Source organism: Felis catus, chromosome A2 (assembly GCF_018350175.1).
Source record: "Felis catus isolate Fca126 chromosome A2, F.catus_Fca126_mat1.0, whole genome shotgun sequence".
NCBI classification, from domain to species: Eukaryota; Metazoa; Chordata; class Mammalia; order Carnivora; family Felidae; genus Felis; species Felis catus.
Genome location: NC_058369.1, coordinates 82,091,872 through 82,105,774, shown reverse-complemented (window position 1 = coordinate 82,105,774; position 13,903 = coordinate 82,091,872). Strand labels below are relative to the sequence as shown.

Genomic DNA, 13,903 nt, shown 5'->3' with positions numbered 1-13,903 from the left:
CTCTGAGCTACCAACACAGAGCCCGACGCGGGGCTCGAACTCATGAACAGTGAGATCATGACCTGAGCTGAAGTCAGATGCTGAACCGACTGAGCCACCCAGGTGCCCCAGCAATATTATTCTTCTTAAATTGAATATAATCCAGTTGCGTTTCACTTTCTGTGTGTGAAGAATACGTTGCAGATGTGTTCTTAAAAAAGTTCCCTGGCATGGTTTACTGAGTAGTACCTGTGTAGTCACACACAGTTGTATATGAAGGGTAGAGTTGCAAGACAGGTTCTAAGTAGTTTTGTTTGTTTGTTTGCTTGTTTGTTTTTTACTTTTGCTATGGAAATTTTAAAATATACACAGAATAGAGAGAATAGTACAATTAATCCTTATGTACCCATCACTCAGTCCCAATGTCCATTAACCTAAAGCCAGTCCTATTCTATTCTTTCCCTCATTCACTCCCCCTTTTGTGTTACTTTGAAGCACATTACATCATATCATGTCATCTTTAGGTACCTGAAGCATATTTCCCTAGAAGAAACAAACGTTTCACAAAATAATCACTGGATCATCACACCTAAAATTCGTTAATATAATTAAATAGGCAGTTGGTATTCAATTTTCCTGTTGCTGTGTATACATCAGCTTTTTTAGTTCCTTTTTTGAATCGGGATCTAATCCTCTCACATTGTGATTATTTCTCCTTCAATCTGTGTATTACTTTTCTCTTTATTCAGATTTAAGAAGACAGATTATTTTTGACCTGTAGCTTTCCTCATAGTCTGGATTCTGCTGCTTACATTGCTGTAGCGTAGTTCCAAGTCAGATTTAAATATTAAAGAAAGTGTTCATGCACATTATGGTCAGGTTTCACCCAATGTGGTGGTATTATTTTGGGCCCTGGTGATAACAGCTAGAGGTCAGGGGAGGCGGCCTTGCTGGTGGATCCCAGCTGGCTGTGAGCACCCTGTGACTGGCTGAGGTGTGCTTGCCAGGCTGAGAAAGCTGCCCCAGGCCCTTCCTGCTCTCTAAACTCCATTGGGCCTCTTTTTACAGATACATTGTCACACCATCCTCTACTTTTCCTTCAAGGAGTGGGTAACAATTTGTAAATGTAGTGGGCTTCCCCAGTTTATATTCCGAAAAGTCAGGAGTGCATGAATGTGACTTTGAATACTAAAGAACACGTAAAACATGGTTTCCAGCTAGGAACAGGATGACACAGACTTGACAGTTTGTGATAATCATTTCCACATTGGAACTTTGCTCTTGTGACTAAACACCAAGTTACATTTACTTTTTCTTCCCCTTCTTTTCTCCCTGGGGAGGACAAAGCTTCTGGGCCAAGGTCATCCTGTATATGCGGTTCTTTACTCAGCCCTCACCTGTAACTGAGAGGCTGAGGCTATGTCTTCGTTTTGCATTCATCCTGATTTCACAGATCTGTAAAATCTTTGTGCCCCATCTATCCTCCAAACAGACAAGGAGAGGAGATTGAGAGGAGCCAAGAGTGGAGCACAGATGCCAACGGGTGCCAAGAAGAAGCACCGGCACCCTGTCTCCTACGGGGCAAAACCAAGGGAGGTCATTGCAATATCTGGATTTACTTAGATGAATGTCAAGTTTGGAATAGCACCCAGCCAATAGGACGCCTGGGTAACAAGGACTGAGTAAGTTCTGGCAGATGGTCTGAATGAGGGCAGCATTCTAGAACACTGCACATGTCGGAGTGGTGTGAGGAAATTGCTGAGAGGTTTTAAGCCCCTGAAGGATTTGAGGGTGGTGGCAAATTGCCCTTGCAACCAGGGGAGACTTTGTGTGCGAACCTTGAGGCTGGAAGCAATGGTGGGGACCATGGACACCACCAATGGATGCCATATACCACTTGCGATAAACTGTACCTCAGCTCATGTATGTGACCCACCAACGACCATGTGGACAACCACACTACAAAGGCCCCTCATGCACCGATGCTGCAGGGTAGTTAGGGTTCCTGGGGAAGTTGCTAATCCTCAAAAAAAAGGGAAACAGAAGGGGAAGGAAAACTTTGAATCAGAATGAATATTTACTAGTTTTAAATGGAAAGATACTGAGTTATCTTCAAGTGGCAAGACTGAGCTCATTTTCCTTCCATCAGCAGAAAGGGGACTCAAGAGCTAAGTTTGATTTCCATCAGAAAAAGATAAAGGCACATTCCAGCACATCTGGGCTGTGACTATAAATTTTAAACTCACTACACAACCCACACTTATGTGTTTATTTTTAAATGTCTATCTGCACTGTTTTAAAAGTTTCATGAGGGGCGCCTGGGTGGCTCAGTCGGTTAAGCATCCAACTTCGGCTCAGGTCATGATCTCGCGGTCCATGAGTTCGAGCCCCACGTCGGGCTCTGTGCTGACAGCTCAGAGCCTGGAGCCTGTTTCGGATTCTGTGTCTCCCTCTCTCTGACCCTCCCCCATTCATGCTCTGTCTCTCTCTGTCTCAAAAATAAACGTTAAAAAAAATTTTTTTTTAAGTTTCATGAGGACACAGACCATTTCTTTTGTGTTGTGTATTCTTAACACCTAACCCAGTGATTAGCCTTGACAGACACTGAAGAAGGAGTTGTTGAATGAATATTGGACCCACACACCAGAGCTACTTCCACAGTACTTAATACAGAGCAAGCTCATGATAGATGATCTTTTCCCTTCGTTCCTAAAGGAATATATATTTCTTTGGGGACAGTCGATCTTTCTGTTGAAATCCAGTTCTAACTTGAGTGGCTCTGAAGGTAAATCAGCTATGTTGTTTTTTATGGGAGCTATTTAAAAAGTGGCGTCCTAGTGTTTGTCTTCTCTGACCTTATTCTGTATCCAAAGGGTATATTGGATACAGCAGTAGCCATACCTGCAGATGCTCAGGGTTATTATGTGGAAGATGCTGATAGTAGTGATTGCCCCACCACCCACACAGTCCTGGCCCCTTGATTCCAAAACAGTCTCTCCTTTTGCTTCCCAGCCTCAGATCCAGTCTGTTCTCATTCGCCTCTCCTTTTTCTGTGCCAACGCTCTTGTCTGCCCTTCCCCATTCACACCCCTGATCTTCACCCCTCTCAGGGCAGAACTCCTACCTAGCCAGCCAGCAGCCATATGTTTTGGATGGTTCTCATTTCACATAGAGTCATCTCTGGAAAAAACAAAAGGGAATTTTATTAAAAGATGTCAGTGTGCAATTTATTATCTATATCTTTAAACCATTAATTTGTATTCCACTTTATTTATAAAAGTATTTGAGGTAAGTAAGTATATCTTAATAAAACATGTGTTGTAAATAAATTCACTAACAAGTAAAAAAAATCTGTGAGCTCTGATTTTGACTTGGAAAACAGGGACCCCATAGTCCAGTATTTCCTGAACTTGCCTGGTAAGAATTACCTTGCTGCTGGGGCACCTGGGTGGCTCAGTCAGTTAAGCATCCAACTTCGGCTCAGGTCATGATCTTGCAGTCTGTGAGTTCGAGCCCCGTATTGGGCTCTGTGTTTACAGCTCAGAGCCTGGAGCCTGCTTTGGATTCTGTGTCTCCCTCTCTCTCTCTGTCCCTCCTCTGCTTATGCTCTGTCTCTCTCTCAAAAATAAATAAAGATTAAAAAAAAAAAGAAGAATTAATTGCTGCTTGTTAAATACAGATTTCCTCAGCTCTTCCCCTCAAGACTGATTGAGTGGGCCTGATTTTTTTTTTCTTATGCTTTAGGCAATTCTTTTCATTTGATTTGATAACTTGAATAAAAATCGCCAATGTAGCAGGGATAGGGAGGATGAAAACTCATGAGGAATAGGGACATAAGTTTGTGGGGAGGGACAGAGACCTTTCTGAGTGAAAAGGAATTTGATTCAGCAGGGTTTTTTTTTTTTAATAGTCTTTTTTTTAACTGTTTTTTTTTTGTTTCTGGGTTTTTTTTTTTGTTTTTTGGGGTTGTTTTTAGTAAACTTTACCCCCAGCATGAGGCTCAAACTCATGACCCCGTGATCAAGAGTCACATGCTCTACTGACTGAGCCAGCCAGGTGCCCACACACTCTTTTTTCTTTTCCCAGTATGAATATATCTGTGTGAATGCTGATAATCAAAAGCACTCATGGCATTATGGAAAGATCGATGGTGGCAAATTATACTGAATTATCAAAGTTAAAAAAATAAACCGAAAATGTTGGTCAAGCTGTGTCAAGTAGTACCAATTACTTTTCTTTTCAATGATCTCCTTACTGTTGTATCTTATTATCTTGCTACACAATTAGGTATAACATCAAATGTGTCCGATTAAGTAAGCTGTAAGCTTTAACTTGATTAGAACAGTAACTTGCCTCCCTCTGAATACCTATTTATATCTTTATATATGCCATCTTCGTAGGTTGTCATGTATGAGCATGTTACCTTCTCGATTTTAAAATATTAGAAGGAACAGTGCATAGATAAGATCTTTCTTTATTCTTATTTTCTGAAATTTCAGGCAAACCCCTGTTGGATCAGTAAGTCACCCACTTTATAGTCTGTATCTTTTGAGAATTTTGTTCTTTTCCGCTCCATCCCCTTCTTGAATAGAATTCCACACTTCAAAAGTTACTCCACTTGGTGAAGAACAGCACTTACAGGAAGGGAAACCCAGGGAAACCCTGAAGTTTTGTCCTTTGAGAGCTCCACCCTCTGAGGGCTCCATCACCCTTCATCCCCTACAGTCTCAGGTTCACTGGGAGGGAGCTTCTGGGGAGGAGAGCCTCCAGGGAGGTTGGCGGGTATGAAGGGCAGGGATGAGATTGGGGGAACTGGGACGCTGGGATGGGCTGCTGCTTCTGGAAGACCTCAGATGCTAGGGATATGTGAGGACCTTGTGGAAGCTGACAGTCTGGAGACTTCCTGTCATAGTGTCCATTGCTTAGACGGTGAGATTATTAAAACCAGTAATTCCTAAAGTCGCAGTTTCTGTAATAGGAATCTCTTCTCTTTTTTTTTAAGTTATTTATTTATTTTGAGAGGTGGGGCAGGGCAGACAGAGAGGGAAAGAGAGAATGGCAAGCAGGCTCCACAGTGTCAGCACAGAGCCCGACGCAGTGCTTGATCTCACAAATCATGAGATCATGACTTGAGCCGAAATCAAGAGTCAGATGCTTAACTGACTGAGCCACCCAGGTGCCCCAGTAGGAATCTCTTAAGAAAACAGTACCATGTGAAAGGCATTGCATAGTGCAGAGTTTGAGGCCCTTGTATTCTCCTCTCCACTTTCATGTCAGCAGTCTGGCTTCTGGTCAGGAACAGCATATTTTCTAAGCCTGTTGCACTGAAAGCTATTGTCATTCAGAAAAATTCCCGGTACCTTAGTACTTCCCAAATGTTGGGTACTTTTAGAGGTTTGCAGCTGTGCAATTATGACTATTAGTTTAATACTACCCCACCCGCACCCTACACCCTGTCTGCTTTTATGCAAATAACAGCATGGTGCGGGCTGATCAGGTACTGATGGAATGCAGCATAGACCTTGATCATATTATTCAGGAAGGTTAAATTTTGGTTTCATAGACTCACACTGCTGCTGCCCACATTTACCACTGTCATCATTTCCTCTCTTCAGATGTCCCTACAGAGTTTGGGACATCACTGAAGAATGGAAAAATAATGCCTTCAGAGTTTCCCACAACACATTTTCATGAATCAAAGGAAAATGGCATTGATAGGAGAGGCAGATTGTATTAGAATTATTTGGGCCCTTAGCTGGATTTCCTTCTGGGCTGGATTTCAGTCCCTTCCTTTGTGTCTGCCTTTCCATCTGTGAAGAGGGGATAATTACACCTGTTCCTCATTTGCCTCAGAGGGATGGTACAAAGATTCATTTAAAAAGTCTGTAAAGTTTGGGGCGCCTGGGTGGCGCAGTCGGTTAAGCGTCCGACTTCAGCCAGGTCACGATCTCGCGGTCCGGGAGTTCGAGCCCCGCGTCAGGCTCTGGGCTGATGGCTCAGAGCCTGGAGCCTGTTTCCGATTCTGTGTCTCCCTCTCTCTCTGCCCCTCCCCCATTCATGCTCTGTCTCTCTCTGTCCCAAAAATAAATAAACGTTGAAAAAAAAAATTAAAAAAGTCTGTAAAGTTTTTTGAGCACGAAAGAGTTATAAAAAAATATACTGTCATGTCAGTGGTCCTGACAAATATCTGAAATCACTTAATCTGAATCACTGAAAGTGATTTCAGTCATCAATGTAGAGAGGAATACACATTTTTCACATACTCTGTGTGTTTTTTCCCAAGGTGTGTATGTCTAAGAGGAGAGAGTTTGGAGAACAGATCATCAGCCACAAAGGTAAGTTTTAAATAATCCACTTTCTCTTAACTAACTGTGTTCAGGCTTGAAGCTAAAGGAGATGAGCCAAAGAAATGACATGAAAAAAAAAAACAGCAATCCTCAGCTGCACTGTGCAGACTCTAATATTTTTCTGGCCTATAATAAAAAATGACCATCTGAGTCAGAAAAGATTTCTTCAGGTCAGAAATGCTTCTTTCTGTTTTTTTTGTTTTGTTTTGTTTTGTTTTGTTTTGTTTTGTTTTGTTTTGTTTTGTCTAAGTTCTGGTGTAAATCTTTGCAAATCACCTGGACCTTTTTTTATTAAGTTTTTATTTCAATTCTAATATAGTTAACAGTGTTACATTAGTTTTAGGTGTACAAATAGTGATTCAACAATTCTATACATTACTCACTGCTTCTCATAGTAAGCATACTCTTAATTCATCTGGACCTTATTTATTTTTTTATTTTTATTTTTAATTTTTTAATTAAGTTTTTTATGTTAATTCCAGTATAGTTAATATACAGTGTCTTATTAGTTTCAGGTATACAATATAGTGATTCAACAATTATGTACATTACTCAGTGCTCATCATAAGTGTATCCTTTAATCCCCATCACCTATCCCCAACCCCATCCCCCGACCCAACTCTACTCTGGTAACCCTCAGTTCTCTATAGTTAAGAGTCTGTTTCTTGGTTTCTCTCTCTCCCTCTCTCTCTTTCTAGAGTGGCTGCACCAGTTTGTATTCCCACTAACAATGTGTGAGTGTTCCCTTTTCTCCACATCCTTGTCAACACTTGTTTCTTCAGTTTTTGATTTTAGCCATTCTGACAGGTGTGAGGTGATATCTCATTGTAGTTTTGATTTGTATTTCCCTGATGATGAGTGATATTGAATATCTCTTTATGCATCTGTTGGCCATCTAAAAGTCCTCTTCAGAGAAATGTCTGTTCATGTCTTCTGCCTATTTTTTAATTGGATTATTTGGTTTGGTGGTGTTGAGTTTTATAAGTTCTTTATATATTTTGGATACTAATCCTTTATCAGATATGTCATTTGCAAATATTTTCTCCCATTCTGTAGATTGCCTTTTAATTTTGTTGATTGTTTCCTTTGCTGTGCAGAAGCTTCTTATTTTTTTGTAATTTTTTGTTTTATTTTATTTTGTGTTTATTTTTTAATTTACATCCAACTTAGCATATATTGCAATAATGATTTCAGGAGTAAATTCTGGTGATTCATCCCCTATGTATAACACCCATTGTTCATCCAAACAAGTGTCTTCCTTAATGCCCCTTACCCATTTAGCCCATTCCTCCCCACCCACAACCCCTCCAGCAACCCTCAGGTTGTTCTCTGTGTTTAAGGGGCTCTTATGTTTTGTCCCCCTCCTTGCTTTTATATTATTTTTGTTTCCCTTCCCTTATGTTCATCTGTTTTGTATCTTAAATTCACCTGAACCTTTTTTAAAACTTTTTTTAATGTTTATTTATTTTTGACAGAGAGACAGAGCATGAGTGGGGGAGGGGCAGAGAGAGGGGGAGACACAGAATCTGAAGCAGGCTCCAGGCTCTAAGCGGTCAGCACAGAGCCTACGCGGGGTTCGAACTCACAGACCGCGAGATCATGACCTGAGCCGAAGTCAGACGCTCAACCGACCGAGCCACCCAGGCGCCCTACACCTGGACCTTTTTAAATGATAAGTTTTCCTAAAGATTTGAAAAGTCAGTTGACATGTATACTTTAATTTTTTTTGATGTCAATTGACATCACCCCTAAAATTTCAATTGTCAATTATGTCAGAGGCATGGCTATCACAGATATATAGGAAACACTAGTTTCTTCCAAAAATATCAATTTACCTATTATTAAATTTTCATTGTCTTTCAAGGAGGTGAGTAACAGCTGTTTCCTGAAAATTGCTAAAATTGCATCAACAGCATGGGAAACAGAGTGAGGAAAAGTACAACAAATAGCTATAAACTCCCAAATGCAAATGAACTGATTCCTGGTTTTTTTTATGTTCCACAGCACTCAACCCTGATCTCCCATTATGAAAATGAACAACAAATGTTTGTTAAATGCCTGCTATGTGTGGGAATAGTCGTTTTCCTAGACTAGCGACATCAGCATCACCTGAGAGCTTGTTAGAAATTCAAATAGGAAGCTTTGGGATTGGAGCCCAGCAATCCGTGTTTTAACAAGCCCTCCAGGAGATTCCCATACATATTAAAGGTGTCATTTAGAACTGGAATTTCACTGGGTAATGGTGAGGTGGGGACTGGGCTGGGCATCCTGTGGGCAGCATGGGGTAGTGGCTGAGCACAGAGCTCATTCCTCTGACTCCTTAGGGGGTGCACCTCTCGCCACCTCAGGACTTGCATTTGGGGAGAAGAATCATTCTTCTCTGGGAGTCAGATCTCATTCCAGATAAAATGCTCAAATGGGAGATATTCCAATTTGTGGTTAATACTGTGTGCCGGGAAAACAAAGCTGTTCTCTATTGCTGTCATGACATTCGCTTATGGAGCAGGAGGAGGGACCTAAGAAGGAGGGAAAGGGGACAAGAGAGCCTGAAAAAGATTTGATCCCTACCATTACCACGTCTCCTTTCCACTACCCTGTCCCACAACTCTTTCCCCATTTGCCTCTTGACCTCCCTGGGTCCGGCATGCTCTCCAATGAATTTTGGGAGAGCTGAAACAGTGAAGGGGAGCTATGTACTAGAGATGGTGTAGAGAGGGAGGATGCCCCAGGCCAGTCCCTGCCTCACCCTTTAACCAACAAGATTCTGATTCCAAGGGCAAGTTGCACCTTCACTAACCAGAGCTATAACAGTATTCAACCCCACTTCCTTCTGCTTTTTTTGTGGGGGGGTGGTGCGGAAAGCAATTCCTGGAAATAGAACTTGTCTTTCACTTCAACAGGATGTAACTCTGATGTACATTCCAATGTCAGCTGTTGGTGACCCAGCCCTCAATAGGAAGGCCAGCCCATCCCTACACTAGTCCTTGGCTGAGAGTGCCTGACTGCTTCCCAACTTCCTGAGGGGCACAGAGCTTGTCACTCCTCCGCACACAGTCTCAGTAGTCAGATTTAGGGACCAGTCATGCTTGGAATCAGTATTCCCAGCAAGAAAGCTTTCCTTTTGGAAATTTTTGATCTTTGCATCATCAAAGAGACTGGGAGAGAGCAGTCTTTAATTTTTACTTATGGCTTGAAATTAATATGTAAATATATGAAAGAGGGGAAACTGAGTGGACTCAGTCACTAGACATCTGAGTCTTTATTTCAAAATCAATTTTTTTGCAAGATGACTACTCAGCTACATACATTGAAAGAGACTAGTGACCGAAGGACAGAAGACAGAAGGGTTGGTTTATCTGGGTTCCATATAATCCATATGCAAGGAGATAGATTTGTCTAACACTGAAAAAACCTCAACTAAATCATTTTAAAGCAAATACTAGCAACATTGCTTGAATCTTCGATTAACTAGAGGGGTTTAACTATCCCCAAAGAACTATCAGGCATTTATCCAGTGGACTGTGGATAAACCTACAGTTTGTTTTTTGAGACCGGGGAGGGGGGGATTGAGGGTTAGAAGTAAATTGGTGTTTTAAAAAGTCCCTAATATTCCTTAATCCTCAATTCCATTTTTCTGGGTTTCTTTGTACAGCATATCTATATAGGGTATCTTTGTTAAAATTCTGGTGTTTCTTTGGTTACTAGAGTTGCAATTTTTCTCCGAAGCCTCTATTGACATATGAACTTACTGACAGAACTTACTGTTCAGAATCATAGAACTGTTTATAACTAAAAGGGACTTCGAAGATTATAGTCCAACTTCTGTTATCTTACAAACAAGGAAACCAAGTCCAGAAAGTTTGAGTGACTTGCCCAAGGTCACAGAACTAGATGCTAGAGCTGAGACAAGAATTCTGGCCTTTTTTTTTTCTTCTTTTTTTAAAGTAAGTGCTGTGCCCAATGTGGGGTTTGAACTCACAACCTCAAGATCAAGAGTTGCATGCTCTACAGACTGAGCCAGCCAGGCACCCCAAGAATTCAAACTTCTTAACTCACAGTCAAGGACTGAGTACATCACTCTGTTACTTTGCTAGTTTGTTTTTGTTTGTTTGTTTGTTTGTTTTAATACCCGAAATTCTTTACCCTCTTGAGATTCCTGGAGCATTTTGCCAGTATGGTGTGAATATCAGGCTTTTTCTTAAGCAAGGAGGATTTGATATTATCAAAGAACACCTACATGGGGAACTGCTCCCAAGGGTAGACACAGATTAGATGAACATTTGGAAAGCTGGAGAGAAAGGTGACACATTGCAGGCTTTAGGCTGCCATTAGGACTAAGTGTTCAGATGGTATTCTGATTTCTCTTTAAGAGCAAGAGATCTGATTCCTCTTCCATTCTTTCAACAGACCCAGAGACCAGTCTTAATTAACATAAATATCTTGGATTTTTGAGAATGAGGAGGGTTTAAATTTAATATATTTCCAAAAATTAAATGAACTGAAGGGGGAACATTAATGGAATCCTCAATTAAACTTGAAAAAAATCACCTACAAACACATAGTCATTTTGGCTACTAACCGCTTGGATCCTCTTGAAATGCACTGAGCTAGTTATTTCTCTGAAGTAGTCTGTATTAGCATGCACCTAGAGAAAGGTTCAGAGGTTTACGTTTTTGGGGTTTTTTTTTTTCTTTCTTTTTTTGGCACGGTAAAATCTTTTTCAAAAAGATTTTCTATGATACAGATTTTTTTTAATACTTCAGGTCAATTCATGTTCCCTTTGTATATGGTGATTCATGGTAAGATAAATAAACCACCACTGAAATTTGAAAAGAAGCTACTTAAGGAAGATCTTTAAGTAGCTAATGAGTCAGTGTGTATTCATAGAACTTTGATCAGTGCTTGCAGGGACTATTTTGTGCTGAGAACAAAGACACCAAAGAGATAGGGCCACTGGGAGGAAACTGGAGGGAGTGAAAAGGCTACCATGCAACACTGGAATCAGGAAATTCCCAGCCCTAATAACCAAAGCCAAGTGCAGGGGAGAGCAGCTGGAAAAAATTCGGAACCACAAACAGGTGAAAAATGCAATTCTTAGCAAGGAGAAACACCTTTTATTTTAGATTACCTACATATTTTCAGTGTACATTCTTGCCCAAGAAAAGAGGTTCATTTGATTCAACAGCTGAAGGACAGCCTGTCATTCCCCCCTCCCCCAACAGCTGACACTCACTGGAGGGACACCAGAATCTTCTGCATCGGAGCATTACATCTTACAACAAAATATTTAATTTTAATTGAATGTATTTTCCTAGGAGGATTGAAAGCACACACTAACCCACCGCTTTCGGGATGGTAATTTATTTATGTAGGTTTTGTTTATTCACGACCTAGATTGACTGATGTGGTTCCTCCAGGAATTGCCCCTCCAAAGGCCCTGACAATAGGTCTTCTGTGGAGGGGACTGCTGGGAGAGCGTTCAGCTTCAGTAAAGGCAGCTTTCAGGGAAAGCAGGAGCTCAGGGTCAGGCTGCCAAGATTTTAATGAATTGCTTCAGATATTCTCTCTCATGGCTTCCACTGTGTTCAGAAATCTGAAAGAAAAATAATAAATCTGCATACAAAACACATGGCAGTTGGACATAGAAGTTGCTGCACACACAAATACCTGTTACATATTTCTTTTTAAATGGCTAAGTGCCATTTAAAAAATGTGTACATTTTTTAATGAAAGTGTTTCTGTAATAGGTATTATTTAATCTTTTTCCATCTATTTCCCTATGAAATAAAGTCATATAATGGCTCTGAAAAAAAATGTTTCATTTTAGTAATTTTTTTTTTCCTGAGGCCAGTTAATGGAAGATTCCTATTAGGGAAAAAAGTCATTGAAGAGGTGAAAAAATACAGTGTTCCATCATGCTTCTGCTTTTATTCGACTATGGCTTATTTTCAGTCAGTTTGGGAGTATTCACTTCTTTTTTTTTTTTAATGTTTATTTATTTTTGAGAAAGCGCAAGCAGGGGAAGGGCAGAAAGAGGAGGACAGAGGATCCCAAACAGGCTCTGTGCTGACTGCGGAGAGCCCGCCCATTATGGGGCCCAAAGTCAGGAACAGTAGAGGTTATGACCTGAGCCAAAGTTGGACGCTCAACCAACTGAGCCACCCAGGGGCCCTAAGGGAGAATATACTTCTTAAAGCACAAGGTTAATAATTTCAGAAACTTTCTTTGCATTTCTTTAAATGTAATCTAATTTAAAGCCTTTACATCTTCTGATAATTTGATGTTTTAAATCCACCCACCCATGTCATTATTTAAAGTTTGCTCTTAACACAAAAATAATAGTTTTTTCTATGGGAAAAAAAATAAAAGTTTATTTATTTATTTTGAGAGAGAGCGGGGTGGGGGGAACTGGGCAGAGAGGCAGAGAGGCAAAGAGAGAGGACAGAAAGAGAGAAAAAAAATCCCAAACAGGCTAGAGCAGTCAGTGCAGAGCCTGACACACGGCTGGGTCTCACGAACCATGAGATCATGACCTGAGCTGAAATCAAGAGTCCAGTCAGCCACTTAACCGACTGAGCCACCCAGGGACCTCAACGAAAAAAAAAATACTTTATAAAGCTTCTGAAACACCAGTCATTTTGAAAATCTTTTTGTTTTTATTTTTTATTTTTGTTTACACATTTTTTTTACATGTATCTATTTATTTTGAGAGAGAGATGGCTGGGGAGGGGCAGAGAGTGAGCGAGATAACCCCAAGCAGGCTCTGTCTACACTGTTAGCACAGATCCCATGAACCTCAAGATCATGACCTGAGCCGAAATCAAGAGTCAGACGCTCAACCGACCAAGCAACCCAGACACCCCATGAAAATATTTTTGTTTTAAAAATATTTTTCACATCTTGAAACAATCACAAGCTTGCAGAAGAGTTGGAAGTATCCTATAAATAACTTTTTTTCTGAACCATTTGAGAGTAACTGCCAATCTGATGTTCTAATATCCTCTAAAACTTTAGTATATATTTTCTACAAGCAAGAACATTCTCTTACATGAACACAGTAGAACAATCAAAATCGGGAAACTAACCTCAAAACATCATTACCACCTAACCCTCAGACCCATTCAAGTTTATTCAGTTGACCCAAAGATGAATTTTATAGCAAAATATCCAGGTCGTGATTGTGGGGAGAATTTAACTGCCATGTTTCTTCAGTCTCCTTCTGTCTGAAATACTTTGTCTTTCAGTGGCTTTCATGACCTTGACACTTTCGAAAATAACAGTCCAATAATTTTGTAGAATATTCTTCACTTGGGTTTGTCTGATGTTTCCTCATGATTAGATTAAGGTTATCATTTTGGGGAGTGATTATATACTATAATTTCCATTTGTTCCATTACTGATGTTGTTTACTTTGATCCCTTGATTTAGGTGATGTATACCAAGCTTAATAAGTATTTTGTGGGATAGTACTTGGAAATTATCTAGATATCCTGTTCCACATCAGATTGTGTGTGTGTGTGCGCGTGTGTGTGTGTGCGCCTACGGTTTTCTTTTTTATTTAACATGTTTGTTAAATT

At 40.4% G+C, this 13,903-nt stretch overlaps 1 long non-coding RNA gene across 1 annotated transcript; it reads left to right on the top strand.

Moving 5' to 3' along the window:
• The first annotated feature begins 40 nt into the window (after positions 1–40).
• Positions 41–12,754, top strand: LOC109497435. The gene is made up of 4 exons (XR_006594153.1): positions 41–102; positions 1,472–1,661; positions 6,263–6,314; positions 8,331–12,754. It is a non-coding gene; the product is annotated as an uncharacterized LOC109497435 (long non-coding RNA).
• Positions 12,755–13,903: the final 1,149 nt, after the last annotated feature.